The 21340-nt window shown below is 46.2% G+C and overlaps 1 long non-coding RNA gene and 1 pseudogene across 1 annotated transcript in view; one reads left to right on the top strand and one right to left on the bottom strand.

Moving 5' to 3' along the window:
* Positions 1-21340, bottom strand: part of LOC120324551 — a 53584-nt gene that overhangs the window by 10072 nt on the left and 22172 nt on the right. The window lies entirely within an intron of this gene.
* LOC120324550 lies at positions 17676-18902 on the top strand (annotated as a pseudogene).

Below are 21340 nucleotides of genomic sequence, written 5' to 3'. Positions count from 1 at the left end.
GTGACACACTCGCACAAACCCAGACACATTCAGATTTACTCCGACACACTCAGGCACACTCAGGCACACCCAGACACACTCAGACACAGTCGCACACACTCACTCACACTCACACACTCAGATGCACTCAGGCACACTCGCACACACTCAGACACACTCGCACACACTCACACAAACTCAGTCACACTCAGACACACTCACGCATGCTCAGACACAGATACACTCCAACACACTCAGGTAAACCCAGACACACTCAGACACACGCGCACACTCACGCAGACTCAGACACACTCACACACACTCATATACACTCACACACACTCAGACACACTCGCACACAGCCAGACACACTTAAACACACTCAGACACACTCCAGCACAGGCCCACACAACCAGACACACTCAGACACACTCGCAAACACTCACACTCATACACACTCACACACAGGCACACTCAGGCACACTCAGAAACACTCAAACACAGTCGCCCACGCTCAGACACACTCAGATACACTTTGACAAACTCAGATACACTTTGACACACTCAGACACACTCAGGCAAACCTAGACACACTCAGACACAATCGCGCACACTCACACACACTCAGACACACTCAGATATGCTCAGACACACTCAGACACACTTGCACAGGCTCAGACACAACTGCAAACACACTCGCACACTCAGACACACTCGCACACAGCCAGACACATTTAAAGGCACTCAGACACACTCAAGCACAGTCCCACACAGCCAGACACACTCAGACACTCTCAGACACACTCAGGCACGCTGAGAGATGCTCAGACACACTCAGAAACAAACACACTCACACAGGCTCAGACGAAACTGCAAACACACTCCCACACTCAGACACACTTAGACACACTCGCACACAATAAGATACATTTGAGCAAACTCAGACAAAGACACACTCAAGCACACTCCCACACATCCAGACACACTCAGAAGTATTCACACATATTCATACATACTCTCACACACTCAGAAACACTCACACACTCTCAGACACAGGCACACTGAGAGACGATCAGACACACTCGCACACAGACACAGTGGAACACACTCAAACACATCCAGACACCCTCAGACACAATCAGGTAGGCTCAGACACACTCAGAAACACTCAGACACACTCAGGCACACGCTCAGACACAGACACACTCAGGCAAACCCAGACATACTCAGACACACTCAGAAACACTCAAACACACTCGCACACGCTCTGACACAACTGCAAACACACTCGCACACTCATACCCACTTAGAAACACTGGCACACACTCAGACACACTCGCACACAGCCAGACACACTTAAGCACACTCAGACACACTCAGAAACACTCGCACACAGCCAGACACACTCAGACACTCTCAGACACACTCAGGCACACTGAGAGATGCTCAGACACACTCGCACGGACTCAGACACGAGCAAACTCAGACACACTCAAACACACTCCCACACATCCAGACAAACTCAGAAACATTTGCACACATTCAGACACACTCTCACACTCTCAGAAGCACTCACACACTCTCAGACACACTCAGGCACACTCTCACAAAGCCAGACACATTTAGACACACTCAGACACACTCACACAAGCTCAGAAACAATCGCATACACTCTAACAGCTGCAAACACTGACAAACCATCAGGCCCATAAATATCTGCTCAGACACACACACACTGAGACACACTCATATATACTCTGACACACTCAGACACACTCAGGAAAAACCAGACATACACAGACAGACTCGCACACACTCATTCACACTCACCCACACTCACCCACACTCAGACACACTCAGATATGCTCAGAAACACTCAAACACACTCGCACACGCTCAGACACAACTGCAAACACACTCGCATGCTCAGACACACTCAGACACATTGAAGCACACTCCCACACATCCAGACACAATCCAAAACATGTGCACACATTCAGACACACTCTCACACACTCAGACACAGAGGCTCAGACAGAGTCAGACTCACTCAGAAACACTCAAACACACCCGCACACCTCCAGACAAAACTGCAAACACACTCGCACACTCAGACACACGTAGACACACTCGCAGACACTCACATATACTCAGAAACACTGACACACACAAACTTACACACATTCACACACATTGGCTCACGCTCTGATATGCTCAGACAAACACTCACACACATCCAGACACAATCAAAAACATTCGCACACATTCAGACACAGTCTTACACACTCAGAAACACTCACACACCCTCAGACACACTCACACACACTCAGAAACACTGGCACACACTCAGACCTATTCGCTCACACTCAGATACTCTCAGACACACTCAGACACACTTGCACAAAGCCAGACACACTTAAACAAAATCAGACACACTCAAGCACACTTCTACACACCCAACCACACTCAGACACACTCAGACAAGCTCAGACCCAGACACATTTGAGGACACTCAGACACACTCAGACAAACTCAAGCCCACTCCTACACACCCAAACACACTCAGATACACTCAGACATACTCAGATACACTGAGAGATTCTCACACACTCAGACACACTTACACACACCCAGACACATTCCCTCACACTCTGATATGCTCAGACACACTCCCACACAGCCAGGCACACTTAAACACACTCAGGCACACTCAAGCACACTCCCACATATCCAGACATATTCAGACACACTCAGACACACTCAAGCACACACCCACACAACCAGACACATTCAGAAACATTCACACACATTCAGGCACACACACTCAGAAACACTCACACACTCTCAGACACACTCAGGCATGTTCATACAAACTCAGACACGCTCACACCCAGACACACTCAGATACACTCTGACACGCTCAGAAACACTCAGGCACAGTCAAACACACTCAGACACACTCAAGCACACTTCCACACATCCAGACACATTCAGAAATATTCACATAACTTCAGACACACTCACACACTCAGAAACACTCACACACTCTCAGGCACACTCAGACACACTCAGGCACACTCGGACAAACTCACACACCCAGACACACTCAGATACACTCAGACACGCTCAGGTACACACAGGCTCACTCAGACATACGGTGGATTGGGGAGATTGGGTGAGACCTCCAGGCCTTATGCTGCTTGCCCCATTACCTGCGAGGTGAATACCCTTCCCCCCACCCCAGCACGTGGCCCGGTGACCCCGCAAGGAGCACACACAGACCACCTGGGAGGGACAGAAGAAAGAGGAAGTTTATTGTGGGGTTGGGGTTTATAAGGCTTTTAGGAAGGTCAAAGGGGGCCAATCATAAGTTCAGGGTCACACAAAAGAAACCATCAGGTACGGGGTCAACAGCCAATAGGAAAGGGTTAACAAGAGACCAATGAGAAACCTCAGGACACCTTGTGTGGGAGAAAATAGCTTCACAGGGGGTGTCTGGGAGACAGTGACACTGCAGAAAATACACAAACATGTTGAGACATGCTTAAACTACAGTAAAACCTTCTGTTTCCATAAGGTTTGAGCTGTTTTCCTCACTAGTCCATCTCTGAGAGGACCTTTTTCCATGCTCTATATGGCAAGTTCATTGCCACATCTCCTCCTTTTTTGTTTTCTAAAGCTGGATATGCTTTTAATGATTGTGAAGTTTTGGCACAACTGAGGAAGCACCGAAAGACACACATAAAGAGAAACACTACAGAGAGTCCTAGTACGATAACTACAATAATTTTCTTTATAGTGGAAGAGAGGTCTTTGAAGGGTAGCCAGCTGAAAAAATCACCAAATTCAGAGGATCAGCTTGCTTGATTTCATGAACTAAGGATTTAAGCTGATTAATCTGGGAGCGGATAGATTGGGAGTGATCAGAGAAGTTGAGACAGCAGAGGCCTTCAAACTCCTGACACCCATGGCCATTTACTAGAAGGAGAAAATCTATTGCAGCACGATTTTGTAACAAAGCTTTCTTATTGGTTTGGGTATCTTGTAATAGATCATCAAGGGCAGCACTGGTAGCATTAGCTTCTTTGGCTAGCCAACATCCCATTCTTGTAAGGAGAGTTAAGGCTTTTGTGGAGCTGACAATTGGAAGTATACCACTTATAATATTTGCAGTGTCTTACCAAAAATGCATGTTGGAGTTGCATTCTGCTGTGAATTCACTCAAGGACTGTAATTTTGCTAAAGGATGTTCTTCAACTGGATGTGGGGGTGTTGCAGTTACACGGACCTGCACTGCTTTAGGTGGAGAAAGGGATTTTGGTTGTGATGGATAGAAGTTAAGAGGTGGGTGTAAACTTTGGAATTGCCTGCGCACTCTATGATGTGAGAAGGGTGAGGTTCTTTGGAGGTTACTGTTTCTTTTTGCACGATTTTTGGGAGGCCTTACAGGTAAAGATTTCATAAGGGTAGCTGGATTGTACAGTGCTAATTTTCCAAATGCGCAGGGGCCTCCAGTAGCTAATCTAGGAATCGTATTCCAGACTCTAAGTCCACAAATTAAAAAGACTCCTTTTGGAAGGATAACCGAATCAGGGGTAGCATGTATCTGGTAAGGAACCTCTTCCTTGCACCAGAAACTGAAATTGGAATAAGGTCCATAAGAGGTGACATTAATTAATTCAGGAGGGGCAACATATTTGTTGTGAATGAAGTAAAAACAGAGTGGAGAAACAATACTCCCCAAGATTTCTAATTCCTCAGGTCTCTGCCACTGATAGCTAAATGTCTGCCTGACATGTGAAATTTTTGCTGGTCTTGTGAGACAGTCCAAGAATGGATTCCTGAACTGATCGTGGTCATCACACCAGGGGATATACTGATTTCTAAAATTACCCCATTCTCTGGGTGTCCAGGGGATTCCTACCAGACAGGTCTTAAAAGGGTGAGAGGGATCTAAGGTAGAGAGACAGATAGAGTCAGTATTTAGTGATTGTGCCAGGTTTAACCAAACATTTTGGCCAGAGAGCATTACCCAATTAGGAATTGTTGGAGGAGGTGTGGCAAGGGCTCCTGATATTAAGTCTTTCTGATTTGCTGGTGTTATGTTGCACGCAAAAAACTGGATTATCCCGAAGATGATGCTGATGAGGGATCGCTTCCTGTAGCAGGTGCTGAATCCGTTGGTGCTGGATCTGCTGCTGGTTGAGCTGGGAGGGAAACTTCTTGGTGGATCCTCACTAGTCTGGACGGTATCCATTTTGGACCTGCTCCTGTGGTGACACAAGCATGTCCTCTCCCCCAGACAATTAGAGGGACAGGACCAAGCCATTCTCCTGTCAGGATATCTTTGTATTTTACCTTAGCTTCCCCCGTTTTTAATTTTCCAGTTCCAAAATGATGTCCAACAGGTGAAACATCCTCATGCAGCCTATTTAAAAAATTGAGGACATACAATGCCTTTTTTAAACATTCTGATGGAGAGAGACCTACAGTTGTTTTTTCTTGTTTTTTCAGCATATCTTTTAAGGATTTGTGAGTTCTCTCCACTACCCTTTGTCCCTGTGGAGAGTGCGAGAAGGCCTGGGTGATAGTGGGTTTCCGTGTTTGTCAAATAGAGATTGACATTTTACAGCTCATTTTACCCCTTTTTTACATCCGGGGCAAAGGCCTGGACGAATGATTTTCTTTTGAGAATTGGGGCTTTGAACTTGTGGGCAGTTAGCTTTTATATGACCTGGACGTTTGCAGTTATGGCATATTATTTTGGAGTGGTCTAGGGCAGCTGCTAAAACTTCAGTCATTTTTTCTGCCATCTGCTGAGTTGCCTCAGCAATTTGATTCCCTAATTGTGTATTAGCTTCAACTAATTGGTTTGACATTGACGCCTGAGCTTGGACCAGGCTATCTGCTAATTTGTCATTAGGGCTAATATCTTTGCAAACTTTTACCATATCCATGGGGGTAGGATCACGAAGGTTTCTAAGTATTTGTTGACACTGTGTATTTGAATTGGAGATAGCTAGTTTCAAGAACAGAGCATCTTGTGCATCTTTCACCTTTATTTGTTTTTCTATAGATTCTTTTAACTGTTCTGCAAAGTCAATAAAAGATTCATCAGGCTTTTGAATTATATTATGGAAAGGTGGAGTTGTTTCAGAAGCTTCAGCTACTGATTGTAGTGCCTGTAATGCCATATTTCTTGTAGCAATTAGGTCTTGTTTGGGAATTTGGGCCTGATCTGTATTTGTAGAATAAGGACCTTCACCAAAAAGCATTTGTATGGTAGTTTTTATAGGTCTACGTGTAGTAGAGCTAGTTTCATGAGCATATTTTCTAATTAAAGCTTGCCATTCATCTAAAAACAATGATACTTGTACCTTAGTTAGTAAAGCTCTCATGATATCTTTTAAATCATTTGGGGTTAGTATAAAACCAGAGAATATAGATGACAGAATTCCCATTGCATAGGCTGAGTTCAACCCATAAGTTGTTACTGCTTTTTTTGCATCTTTGAGAAGGGGTATGGATAAGGGGTCCCACACTGGGGCTGAACCTGGATTATAAAACACTGGATATGCCTGCAATAATTTACATCATTAACAGGTGTATCAATATCATCTATATCATTACAAGCATTGGTCTGGTTGCTTCCTGTGGAAGAAAAAAAGGGTTAGAAGGAGAAACAGAATTGTTAAAATTATTTGACATATTTGAAAATGGATTATTGGGAGAAAATTGGTTAAATGTTTTTAAGGATTGTGAGTTCGGTGCTGCTGAGTCTGTCACTGCTAGATTTACGCTGTGAGAAGTGGGGGAAATATTGTCCGTTAGCTGGGGGAGTCTTTGATGTTCGGTGGTAAAACTGTTCTGCAGCTGTGGGTTTCTTTGCATGTTGCAGCAGGATGTAGGAAGAAGCGGGGCAGAGCTGGAGCTGCAGGGCAGGAGTTGTCCCGTCCCCGGCGCCGGGTAGAGAGGGGGTCCCGATGACGTCATCCTGTCCTGCTGGGCATCCGTAGGGAAGGCAGGAGTTCTCGCTGCTGCTCCGGCGTGGTTGAAAGCTGGGAATTCCTCACCTCCTTTTTTTGACCATGCGGTGATAGTGGTCGGGGGTTGCGGCTGTGGAGGTGCCTGGAGAAACTGGAGCTGGCGATCTCCTGCTGAGAACTGCTGGGCGGGAGGGAGTGGGGCCGGGGCTACGCAAACGGCTGCTGGATTTTCCTCGGCACAGCTCTGTCCCGAACAGTGTCTGTGGCAGCTATTCCATGTCAGGGGTGGTGGCTGAAGGAAGTCGGGGCTTGGGAGCAGCGGGATGGTTTCGCCTGCTCTCGGAGGGAGAGGGGGAGGGGGGCGGGGAGGGATCCCGCTGGAGCTGGCTGCGGGCGGCTCCTTCTCCCCTCGCTGCAGCGGCGGCCGCGACGGAGGGGCCCGGGACGGGGCAGGGGCTGCCCCAATGGTGAAACCCGGGCTGGGGGTTGCCGCTGCGGGTCCCATCTGCGCAGGGGGCTGAGGCTGGCCAGTTCCAAAGCCTCCTACTGTATCAGGGACCGGGTGCGCGGCTCCACCATGTGCTGACCATGATGGGGGGGGTTGAGGGGGGGTGCCTGCCCAGGGCTGCCGTTCGTGATCTCCGTTTCCCTCCTCCCCCGCTTCCCGCGGCGATTTTGGTCTCCCACCCTCTCCTAGACCCCGGAGGGAAGCTGCGCTGCTTTCTCGTTGGGGTTCAGAATCTTTTTCTTGCATTTCAAGAATTGTTACGATATGAGTCCAAGCTATGTTGGCATGTACTGCTGCTTTATCGTTGGAATTTGCAGCTATCCAAATCTGTCTGCCTAGTAATTCCCAATCTTTAGTCATCAGACAGAAAGGAAGTTTAAAGTCACTTTTAACCATAACTTTGAAAAGGTATTTCAAGGATTTTTTGTTAGTCGATTTGCCATTACAACTTAATAAATTTTTCAAATGCTTATAGTTCTCTTTTTCAGTCTTAGTGAGGGAAGTCCCCATTTTTTTTTTTTTGTCGTTTGTGTCTTTATATAAGGGAATATGCCCGGTCTGCTCCTTACCTGAATGCCGTCAGGAAGGTTGAGATATTCAAAACAGGATGCTCTCTTGTGGTGATGCTGCCTGCTAATATCTTTGCCGCTTAGACTCCGGTCCGCCGTTGAACATAAACTAGTCCCATTTATGCTTTAGGATTGGTTATATCTTCACAGAAGAGTTCAAACAATCTTGGTCTCACCACGTGGCACCAATTACGGCGGATTGGGTATATTGGGGGAGACCTCCAGGCCTTATGCTGCTTGCCCCATTACCTGCAAGGTGAATGCCCTTCCCCCCACCCCAGCACGTGGCCCGGTGACCCCGCAAGGAGCACACACAGACCACCTGGGAGGGACAGAAGAAAGAGGAAGTTTATTGTGGGGTTGGGGTTTATAAGGCTTTTAGGAAGGTCAAAGGGGGCCATCAGGTACGGGGTCAACAGCCAATAGGAAAGGGTTAACAAGGGACCAATGAGAAACCTCAGGACACCTTGTGTGGGAGACAATAGCTTCACAGGGGGTGTCTGGGAGACAGTGACACTGCAGAAAATACACAAACATGTTGAGACATGCTTAAACTACAGTAAAACCTTCTGTTTCCATAAGGTTTGAGCTGTTTTCCTCATTAGTCCATCTCTGAGAGGACTTTTTCCATACTGTATATGGCAAGTTCATTGCCACACAGACACACTCAGAAACACTTGCACACTCTCACACACACTCAGACACACTCAGAAACACTCAGACACACTCAGACACACTCAGACACACTCAGGCTCGCTCAGACACGCTCAGAAACGCACACACCCAGACACACTCAGATACACTCCGACACGCTCAGAAACACTCAGACACACTCAAACACACTCAGACACACTCAAGCCCACTCCCACACATCAAGACACATTCAGAAACATTCGCACACCTTCAGACACACTCACACGCTCAGAAACACTCACACACTCTCAGGCACACTCAGACACACTCAGGCACACTCAGACACACGCACACACCCAGACACACTCAGATACACTCCGACACGCTCAGGTACACTCAGGCACACTCAGACACACTCAGAAACACTTGCACACTCTTACACACACTCAGACACACTCAGACACACTCAGAGGCACTCAGAAACACTCAGACACGCTCAGACACACTTGCACACACCCAGACACACTCAGATACAATCCGACACGCTCAGAAACACTCAGGCACACTCAGACACACTCAGGCACACTCAGACACACGCACACACCCAGACACACTCAGATACACTCCAACACGCTCAGGTACACTCAGGCACACTCAGACACACTCAGAAACACTTGCACACTCTTACACACACTCAGACACACTCAGACACACTCAGAGGCACTCAGAAACACTCAGACACGCTCAGACACACTTGCACACACCCAGACACACTCAGATACAATCCGACACGCTCAGAAACACTCAGGCACACTCAGACACACACACTCGCACACTCAGGCACACTCAGACACCCTCAGGCACACTCAGACATGCTCAGGCACACTCAGACACACTCAGACAAACTCAGACACACTCACACACAATCAGACACACTTAGGCACACTCAGACACACTCTGACACACACAGACACACTCAGACACACAACCACACATCCAGGCACATTCAGAAACATTTGCACACATTCAGACACACTCACACATTCAGAAACACTCACGCACTCTCAGACACACTCAGACAAACTCAGATACGCTCAGATACGCACACACCCAGACACACTCAGATACACTCCGACACGCTCAGAAACACTCAGGCACACTCGGACACACACTCGCACACTCTGGCACACTCAGACTCACTCAGGCACACTCAGACTCACTCAGGCACACTCAGACACACTCGCACACAATCAGACACACTTAGGTACACTCAGACACACTCTGACACACACAGACACACTCAGACACACAACCACACATCCAGGCACATTCAGAAACATTTGCACACATTCAGACACACTCACACATTCAGAAACACTCACGCACTCTCAGACACACTCAGACAAACTCAGATACGCTCAGATACGCACACACCCAGACACACTCAGATACACTCCGACACGCTCAGAAACACTCAGGCACACTCGGACACACACACTCGCACACTCTGGCACACTCAGACTCACTCAGGCACACTCAGACTCACTCAGGCACACTCAGACACACTCGCACACAATCAGACACACTTAGGTACACTCAGACACACTCTGACACACTCAGACACACTCAGACACACAACCACACATCCAGGCACATTCAGAAACATTTGCACACATTCTGACACACTCACACATTCAGAAACACTCACGCACTCTCGGACACACTCAGGCACACTCAGATACGCTCAGATACGCACACACCCAGACACACTCAGATACACTCCGACACGCTCAGAAACACTCAGGCACACTCGGATACACACACTCGCACACTCAGGCACACTCAGACTCACTCAGGCACACTCAGACACGCTCAGGCACACTCAGACACACACAGACACAGTCGCATACACTCAAGCACACTCTGACACACTCAGACACACTCGCACACAAACAGACACATTCGCTCACACTCAGATACGCTCAGACACACTCAGACACATTCAAGCACACACCCACATATCCAGACACATTCAGAAACATTCGCACACATTCAGGCACACACACACTCAGAAACACTCACGCACTCTCAGACACACTCAGGCACGCTCAGACACGCTCAGAAACGCACACACCCAGACACACTCAGATACACTCCGACACGCTCAGAAACACTCAGGCACACTCAAACACACTCAGACACACTCAAGCCCACTCCCACACATCTAGACACATTCAGAAACATTCGCACACCTTCAGACACACTCACACGCTCAGAAACACTCACACACTCTCAGGCACACTCAGGCACACTCAGACACACGCACACACCCAGACACACTCAGATACACTCCGACACGCTCAGACACACTTGCACACACCCAGACACACTCAGAAACACTCACACACTCTCAGGCACACTCAGACACACTCAGGCACACTCAGAAACACTCAGACACACTCAGAGACACTAAGAAACACTCACACACGCTCAGACACACTTGCACACACCCAGACACACTCAGATACAATCCGACACGCTCAGAAACACTCAGGTACACCCAGACACACTCAGACACACACACACACTCACATACACTCACACACACTCAGACACACTCAGGCGCACTCAGACAGAGTCAAGCAAACTCCCACACTTCCAGACACATTCAGAAACATTCGCACACATTCAGACACACTCTCACACACTCAGAAACACTCACACACACTCAGGCACACTCAGACACGCTGAGACACACTCAGACACACTCAGAAACACTCAGAAACACTCAAAATCACTCTGACACACTCAGACACACTTAGGCACACTCAGACATACTCTGACACACTCAGACACACTCAGAAACACTCAGAAACACTCACACACTCTCAGGCACACTCAGGCACACTCGCACACACTCAGACACACTTAGACACACTCAGACACACTCGCACACACCCAGACACAGTCGCTCACACTCACATACGCTCAGACACACTCAGACACACTCAGGCACACCCAGACACACTCGCACACACTCACACACACTCACACACACGCAGGTACATTCAGACACACTCAGACACACTTGCACACACTCACGCAAACTCACACACTCACACACACTCACACACACTTGCACACACCCAGACACACTTAGACCCACTCAGACACGTTCTGACACACTCAGACACACTCACACACACTCAGGCACGCTTGAACGCACTCAGACACACTCAGGCACACCCAGACTCATTCCGCCACACTCAGATATGCTCAGACACACTCAGACACACTCAAGCACATTCCCACACACCCAGACACACTCAGATACACTCAGACACGCTCAGACACACTCAGGCACTCTCTGACACACTTGAGCACACCCAAACACACTCAGACACATTCAGACACACTCAGACACACTCGCACACACCCCGACACATTCACTCACACTCAGATATGATCAGACACACTGAGACATACTCTCACCAAGCTAGGCACACTCACACACACTCAGACACACTCAGACACACTCAGGCACTCTCTGACACACTTGAGCACACCCAAACACACTCAGACACATTCAGACACAGTCAGACACACTCCCACACATCCACACACACTCAGAAACACTCACACACTCTCAGACACACTCAAGCACACTCCCACACATGCAGACAAACTCACAAACATTCGCACACATTCAGAAACACTCAAGCACACTCAGATACACTCACACACTCTCAGACACACTCAGGCACACTCAGGCACACCCAGACACAATCACACACACCAGTACACACCCAGACACACTCAGACACACTCCGACACCCTAAGAAACACTCTGCCAGACAAAAGGTGCCACCACAGAAAGATCTTTGCTGCCCACGAAGTGCCCAGGCTGCCCCAACAACTGCACCTCCAAGCCAAAGCTTCCAGACATTTTTTCTGGTGGAAAGAGCTGCTGTTCCCTTTTTTCTGCCCTGTGATGGAAGGACCTGTCCCACCTCCTGAAAAAAGAATTCAAATGAAGATTCCTGCCAAACAAAAGGTGCCACCACAGAGAGGTCTTGCTGCCCAAGGAGTGCCCAGGCTGCCCCAACAACTGCACCTCCAAGCCAAAGCTTCCGGACTGTTTTTCCTTAGGGAAAGGCATGCTGTTCCCTTTTTTCAGCCCTGTGCTGCAATGGCCGGTTCCACCTTTTAAAAAATTGAATCCAAATGAAGATTCCTGCCAGACAAAAGGTGCCACCACAGAAAGTTCTTTGCTGCCCAAGAAGTGCCCAGGCTGCCCCAACAACTGCACCTCCAAGTCAAAGGATCCAGACTTTTTTTCCTGGTGGAAAGAGCTGCTGTTCCCTTTTCTGCCCTGCGCTGTAGTGGCCGGTCCCACCTCCTGAAAAATAGAATCCAAATGAAGATTCGTGCCAGACAAAAGGTGCCACCACAGAAAGGTCCTCCTGCCCAAGAAGTGCCCAGGCTGTCCCACCAACTACACCTCAAAGCCAAAGCTTCCAGACCTTTTTTCCTGGTGGAAAGAGCTGCTGTTCCCTTTTTTCAGCCCTGTGCTGCAATGGCCGGTCCCACCTTTTGAAAAATTGAATCCAAATGAAAATTCCTGCCAGACAAAAGGTGCCACCACAGAAAACTGTACCTGCCAAGAGGTACCCAGGACGCCCCACCAACTGCGCCTCAAATCCAAAGGATCCAGACTTTTTTTCCTGGTGGAAAGAGCTGCTGTTCCCCTTTTTCAGCCCTGCGCTGCAATGGCCTGTCCCACCTCTTGAAAAATTGAATCCAAATGAAGATTGCTGCCAGACAAAAGGTGCCACCACAGAAAGATCTTTGCTTCCCAAGAAGTGCCCAGGCTGCCCCAACAACTAAACCTGATGCCAAAGCTTCCAGACTTTTTTTCCTGGTGGAAAGAGGTGCTGTTCCCTTTTCTCAGCCCTGTGCTGCAGTGGCCTGTGCCATCTCCTGAAAAACTGAATGCAAATGAAGATTGCTGCCAGACAAAAGGTGCCACCACAGAAAACTCTTGCTGCCCAAGAAGTGCCCCGGGTGTCCCAAAAACTGCATCTCAAAGGCAAAGCTTCCAGACTGTTTTTCCTGGTGGAAAGAGCTGCTGTTCCCTTTTTTCAGTCCTGCGCTGCAATGGCTGGTCCCACCTTTTGAAAAATTGAATCCAAATGAAGATTGCTGCCAGACAAAAGGTGCCACCACAGAAAACTCTTGCTGCCCAAGAAGTGCCCAGGCTGCCCCAACAACTGCACCTCAAAGCCAAAGCTTCCAGACTGTTTTTCCTGGTGTAAAGAGCTGCTGTTACCTTTTTTCAGCCCTGCGCTGCAATTGTCGGTCCCACCTCCTGAAAAATACAATCCAAATGAAGATTTGTGCCAGACAAAAGGTACCACCACAGAAAACTCTTGCTGCTCAAGAAGTGCCCATGTCTTAGATAACAGATTTTACTGTCCTCATCATTTTCTTGTCGTGCTGAAAGTGGCTAAATACACTGGTACCAAGGAAAGCACCTGAACAGCCACTCTAGCAGGCCAAAATCTATAGGCTTAACTGCACCACAATGCACAGGTCACAGATTATTTTGCTGAAATCTAACATTACTAAGCAATTGGTTTTGCCTTGTAAACTGATAACTTTTTTTTTCTAATTTGTTTCCTCTTTTATTTTGCTTCAGCTTGTTTTGATTTTATCCTATTCAAGTTTTGCCTCCTTCATGTTCTGAGATATTCTAATAAAACTAACAGGTGGACCCTGGATGGCTCTATTTCTTGGCAAGTTTTTTTAAGGAATGAATTCAGGTCACACTGTCTTTCTTTTTCCCTGTTTCAGTTTTTGCTTTCTTAAAGAAAAGCAGTAAAGCAGGACAATGATGCCCCCTTTAAGTTGACTCTGAAGCACGTACATACTGCCCGTCACCCTCCTCACAAGCTACAACTAATTTTATTCATAATAAACTCCCAAGCTAGAGATGAGGCAAGTCGTAACAAGATAAGTGTACCGGAAGGTGCACTTAGTCTACCAAGACGTAGCTATAATAAAAACATTCAGCTTACACCTGAAAGATATCTGTTTCATACCAGATCGCCTTGAAGCCTAGCTCTAGCTCTTCTACCAAATTACATATGGACCATATTATGTCACCCACCAAATCAAAGCATTCTCTCACTCAACCTAGTATAGGCAATAGAAAGGTGAACTCAAGACGCGATAGAGATCATGTACCGTAAGGGAAATATGAAATAGCAATGACAAACCAAGCACTAAATAGCAAAGACCAACCCTTGTACCTTTTGCATCATGATTTAGCAAGAACTGCCCAAGCAAAAAGCCAATTTAAGTTTGCCACCCCGAAACCCAAGCGAGCTACTTACGAGCAGCTATTTACTGAGCAAACCCGTCTCTGTTGCAAAAGAGTGGGATGACTCGCTAGTAGAGGTGAAAAGCCAATCGAGCTGGGTGATAGCTGGTTGCCTATGAGACGAATCTTAGTTCCCTCTTAATTCACCCCCTAGGACTACACTCAACCCACATGAAGCGAATTAAGGGTTATTTAAAGGAGGTACAGCTCCTTTAAAAAAGAATACACTCTCCCCCAGCGGATAAGTTAAATTACACCTTAACTGTGGGCCTTCAAGCAGCCACCATTAAAGAGTGCGTCAAAGCTATACACCTAAAAATCCAAACCTTCTTATGACTCCCTCCTCCCCAATAGGCCAACTTATGATGAATAAGAGAATTAATGCTAAAATAAGTAACTAGGGACCCCCTCTACGGCGCAAGCTTACATTACAACATTATTAACAGACTACAGGATATTTTCTAACCCTAACAAGACCCTATATCTAAAACCCTGTTAACCCACCTACGGAGTGCCTCTCAAAGATGATTAAAATCTGTAAAAGGAACTAGGCAAATCCAAGGCCCGACTGTTTACCAAAAACATAGCCTTTAGCTAAACCAAGTATTAAAGGTGAAGCCTGCCCAGTGACAATACGTTCAACGGCCGCGGTATCCTAACCGTGCAAAGGTAGCGCAATCAATTGTCCCATAAATCGGGACTTGTATGAATGGCTTAACGAAGTCTTAGCTGTCTCCTACAGATAATCAGTGAAATTGATCTTCCTGTGCAAAAGCAGGAATAACTTCATAAGACAAGAAGACCCTGTGGAACTTTAAAACCTGCTACCACCCCCATAAACAATTTTCCTCCACAGGACCTACTCTCCCGGGATCTTGCTGGTATGCATTTTTTGGTTGGGGTGACCTTGGAGATAAACTCAACCTCCAAAAACCAGACAACCCATCTTGACCAAGAACTACTCATCAACGTGCTAATAGTAGCCAGACCCAATATAATTGATTAATGAACCTAGCTACCCCAGGGATAACAGCGCAATCTCCTTCAAGAGCCCACATCGACAAGGAGGTTTACGACCTCGACGTTGGATCAGGACATCCTAGTGGTGCAACCGCTCCCAAGGGTTCGTTTGTTCAATGATTAACAGTCCTACGTGATCTGAGTTCAGACCGGAGTAATCCAGGTCGGTTTCTATCTATGTTATAACTCCTTCTAGTACGAAAGGACCGAAGAAGTAAGGCCTATACCACAAGCACGCCTTCGCACCCAGTAATGAACCCAACTGAATTACTAAGAGCTTCACCATAACCCCCTTCCTAGAAAAGGACCGCTAACGTGGCAGAGCTTGGCAAATGCAGAAGGCTTAAACCCTTTACCCAGAGGTTCAAATCCTCTCCCTAGCTCCACATAAAACATATGACAATTCACTTAACCCTAACTTATCTCATCATGTCACTATCCTATGCTTTATCCATCCTCATCGCCGTAGCATTCCTTACCCTAGTTGAACGTAAAGTTTTAAGTTACATGCAAGCCCAAAAAGGGCCCAACATTGTAGGACCATTTGGCCTCTTACAGCCCATAGCAGATGGAGTAAAACTATTCATCAAAGAACCAATCCGTCCATCAACTTCATCCCCCTACTTATTCATAACTACTCCTATTCTAGCCCTTCTCCTAGCTATTACAATCTGAGTACCTCTCCCTCTACCCTTTCCCCTCACTGACCTAAACCTAGGTATACTCTTCCTCCTAGCTCTATCCAGCTTAGCAGTCTACTCAATCCTATGGTCAGGATGAGCCTCTAACTCAAAATATGCCCTAATTGGTGCCCTCCGAGCAGTCGCACAAACCATTTCCTACGAAGTCACCCTAGCTATTATTCTCCTATCTGTGATTATTCTAAGCGGTAATTACACCCTTAATACCCTTGCAACAACTCAAGAACCTCTCTACCTCATTTTCTCTTCTTGACCCCTAGCAATAATATGATACATCTCCTCACTTGCTGAAACAAACCGTGCCCCATTTGACCTGACAGAGGGAGAATCTGAACTAGTCTCAGGATTTAACGTAGAATATGCTGCAGGCCCCTTTGCCCTATTCTTTCTCGCCGAATACGCTAACATTATACTTATAAATACACTCACAACCACTCTATTCCTTAATCCCAACTCGCTTAACCTCCCTCAAGAGTTCTTCCCTTTGACTCCAGCTACAAAAACCCTTCTCCTTTCCGCAGGCTTCTTATGAATCCGTGCCTCCTACCCTCGATTCCGCTATGACCAATTCATACATTTACTCTGAAAAAACTTCTTACCCCTAACACTAGCCTTATGCCTATGACATACCAGCCTCCCTATTTCCTATGCAGGCTTACCCCCCTACCTAAGGTACCTCAAGGAAATGTGCCTGAATCCAAAAGGGTTACTATGATAAAGTGAACATAGAGGTGAACCAATCCTCTCATTTCCTAAACTTAGAAAAGTAGGAATCGAACCTACACTAAAGGAATCAAAATCCTCTATACTCCCTCTATATTATTTTCTAGTAAGGTCAGCTAATTAAGCTATCGGGCCCATACCCCGAAAATGATGGTTTAACTCCTTCCCTTACTAATGAATCCTCAAGCTAAATTAATCTCCACAATAAGCTTACTCCTAGGAACCTCTATCACAATTTCAAGCAACCATTGAATAACAGCATGAGTCGGTTTAGAAATTAATACTTTAGCTATTCTTCCCTTAATCTCTAAAAGCCACCACCCACGGGCCATTGAAGCTTCTACTAAATACTTTCTAACCCAAGCAACCGCATCTACACTGCTCCTATTTTCCAGCATGACCAATGCATGATTCTCTGGCCAGTGGGACATCACCCAACTAACCCATCCCATATCATGTATGCTATTAACAATTGCAATTTCAATTAAACTAGCCTTAGTCCCATTTCACTTCTGATTTCCAGAAGTCCTTCAAGGTTCAACCATAACTACATGCCTCCTACTAGCTACAGTCATAAAATTTCCACCAATCACCCTATTTTACCTAACATCCCCATCACTCAACCCAACCCTCCTATCCTTAATAGCAATTGCCTCCGCAGCCCTAGGAGGCTGAATAGGACTTAACCAAACTCAAACCCGCAAAGTTTTAGCTTTCTCATCCATCGCCCACCTTGGATGAATAACTATTATTCTCAGCTATAACCCCAATCTGACTTTAATTACCTTCTATCTCTATACTATGACAACTTCCGCTATCTTCTTCATTCTTAACACAACCAATACCCTAAAACTATCCACTGTAATGACTACATGAACTAAAATTCCCTCACTAACTACAATCTTTATGCTCACTCTCCTCTCCCTCGCAGGCCTTCCTCCCCTGACAGGATTCCTACCTAAATGATTAATCATTCAAGAGCTCACTAAACAAGAACTAACTATAACAGCCACAACTATTGCCCTACTTTCTTTACTCGGACTTTTCTTCTACCTACACCTAGCCTACTGTGCAACCATCACACTACCCCCAAACTTCACTAACTACATGAAACAATGACAAACTAACAAGCCAACTAACCCCCTCACCACAGCCTTTACTACTTTATCAATCATACTCCTACCACTATCCCCCATAGTACTCACAATCTCCTAGAAACTTAGGTTATTTAAACCGAAGGCCTTCAAAGCCTTAAACAAGGACCAACCCCCCTTGGTTTCTGTTAAGATCCACAAGATATTAACCTGTATCTCCTGAATGCAACTCAGATGCTTTAATTAAGCTAGAACCTCTTCCTAGACAGATGGGCCTTGATCCCATAAAATTTTAGTTAACAGCTAAATGCCCCAACCAACAGGCTTCTGCCTACTAGATCCCGGCGCATATCTAATGCACATCAATGAGCTTGCAACTCAACATGAACTTCACTACAGAATCGATAAGAAGAGGAATTAAACCTCTGTAAAAAGGACTACAGCCTAACACTTCAACACTCAACCATCTTACCTATGACTTTCATCAATCATTGATTATTCTCTACCAATCACAAGGATATTGGCACACTTTACCTTATTTTTGGTGCATGAACCGGTATAATCGGCACAGCCCTAAGCCTTCTCATTCGAGCAGAACTAGGACAACCTGGAACCCTTCTAGGTGATGATCAAATCTACAATGTAATCGTCACCGCACATGCCTTTGTTATAATTTTCTTTATAGTAATACCTATCATAATCGGAGGGTTCGGCAACTGACTAGTCCCATTAATAATTGGCGCCCCCGACATAGCATTCCCACGAATAAATAACATAAGCTTCTGACTTCTTCCTCCATCCTTCCTACTACTCCTAGCTTCCTCTACAGTTGAAGCTGGAGCTGGAACAGGGTGAACGGTATACCCACCATTAGCCGGAAACCTAGCCCACGCTGGCGCATCAGTAGACCTCGCAATCTTCTCTCTTCACCTGGCAGGTGTCTCCTCCATCCTTGGAGCAATCAACTTTATCACCACAGCAATCAACATAAAACCACCTGCTCTCTCACAATACCAAACTCCCCTATTTGTTTGATCCGTCTTAATTACTGCAGTGCTACTTCTCCTCTCCCTACCAGTTCTTGCTACTGGCATTACAATGCTTCTAACAGATCGAAACCTAAACACTACATTCTTTGATCCTGCAGGAGGCGGAGACCCAATTTTATTTCAACACTTATTCTGATTTTTCGGGCATCCAGAAGTCTACATCCTTATCCTACCAGGATTCGGAATTATCTCCCACGTCGTAGCCTACTACGCTGGTAAAAAAGAACCCTTTGGCTACATAGGCATAGTCTGAGCTATACTATCCATTGGCTTCCTAGGCTTCATCATATGAGCTCATCAGATATTCACAGTGGGAATGGACGTAGACACCCGAGCTTACTTTACATCCGCTACCATAATTATTGCGATTCCCACCGGTATCAAAGTATTCAGCTGACTGGCCACCCTACATGGCGGGACAATTAAATGAGACCCGCCCATACTATGAGCCCTAGGCTTTATTTTCCTTTTCACCATTGGTGGGTTAACAGGTATTGTTCTTACCAACTCCTCTCTAGATATTGTCTTACACGACACTTACTACGTAGTTGCACACTTCCACTATGTATTATCCATAGGAGCAGTATTCGCCATTTTAACCGGTTTCACACATTGATTCCCACTATTCACAGGCTATACCCTTCATTCTACATGAGCTAAAGCCCACTTTGGGGTTATATTCTTTGGAGTTAACCCAACATTCTTCCCACAACATTTCCTAGGCTTAGCTGGTATACCACGACGATATTCAGATTACCCAGATGCTTATACCCTATGAAATACCCTATCCTCCATTGGCTCCCTCATCTCCATGGTAGCCGTAATTATGCTAATGTTTATTATCTGAGAAGCCTTTGCATCCAAACGGAAAGTAGTACAACCAGAACTTACTTCCACAAACATTGAATGAATTCACGGTTGCCCTCCCCCCTACCACACCTTCGAAGCCACACCACCACAGCTTTTGTTCAAGTACAAGAAAGGAAGGAATCGAACCCTCATAATCTGGTTTCAAGCCAACCGCATCAAACCACTCATGCTTCTTTCTTATGGGTTGTTAGTAAAATCATTACATAGTCTTGTCAAGACTAAATCACAGGTGAAAACCCAGTACACCCCATCTCCCACACCATGACCAACCACTCTCAACTTGGTTTTCAAGACGCCTCATCCCCCATTATAGAAGAACTTATTGAATTTCACGATCACACCTTAATAGTTGCACTAGCCATTTGTAGCCTAGTTCTATATCTCCTAGCTCTTATGCTTATAGAAAAACTATCCTCCAACACCATTGACGCACAAGAAGTAGAACTTGTCTGAACAATCTTACCTGCTATCGTCCTAGTCATACTAGCCCTCCCATCCCTTCAAATCCTCTACATAATAGACGAAATCGACGAACCTGACCTCACTCTTAAAGCTATTGGTCATCAATGATACTGATCTTATGAATACACAGACTTTAAAGATTTATCTTTTGACTCTTACATACTACCAACTGTAGACCTACCACTTGGCCATTTCCGCCTCCTAGAAGTTGACAACCGCATCGTTATTCCGATAGAATCTCCAATTCGAATTATTGTTACAGCTGATGACGTTCTCCACTCCTGAGCCGTACCCAGCCTTGGTGTAAAAACTGATGCAATTCCAGGACGACTGAATCAAACTTCTTTTATCACAACCCGTCCTG

Source organism: Pipra filicauda, unplaced genomic scaffold (genome assembly GCF_003945595.2).
Source record: "Pipra filicauda isolate LSUMZ 115617 unplaced genomic scaffold, ASM394559v2 scaffold587_size370460_pilon, whole genome shotgun sequence".
NCBI classification, from domain to species: Eukaryota; Metazoa; Chordata; class Aves; order Passeriformes; family Pipridae; genus Pipra; species Pipra filicauda.
Note: the sequence above shows the minus strand (reverse complement) of the source record. Positions and strands in the feature narration are given on the sequence as shown.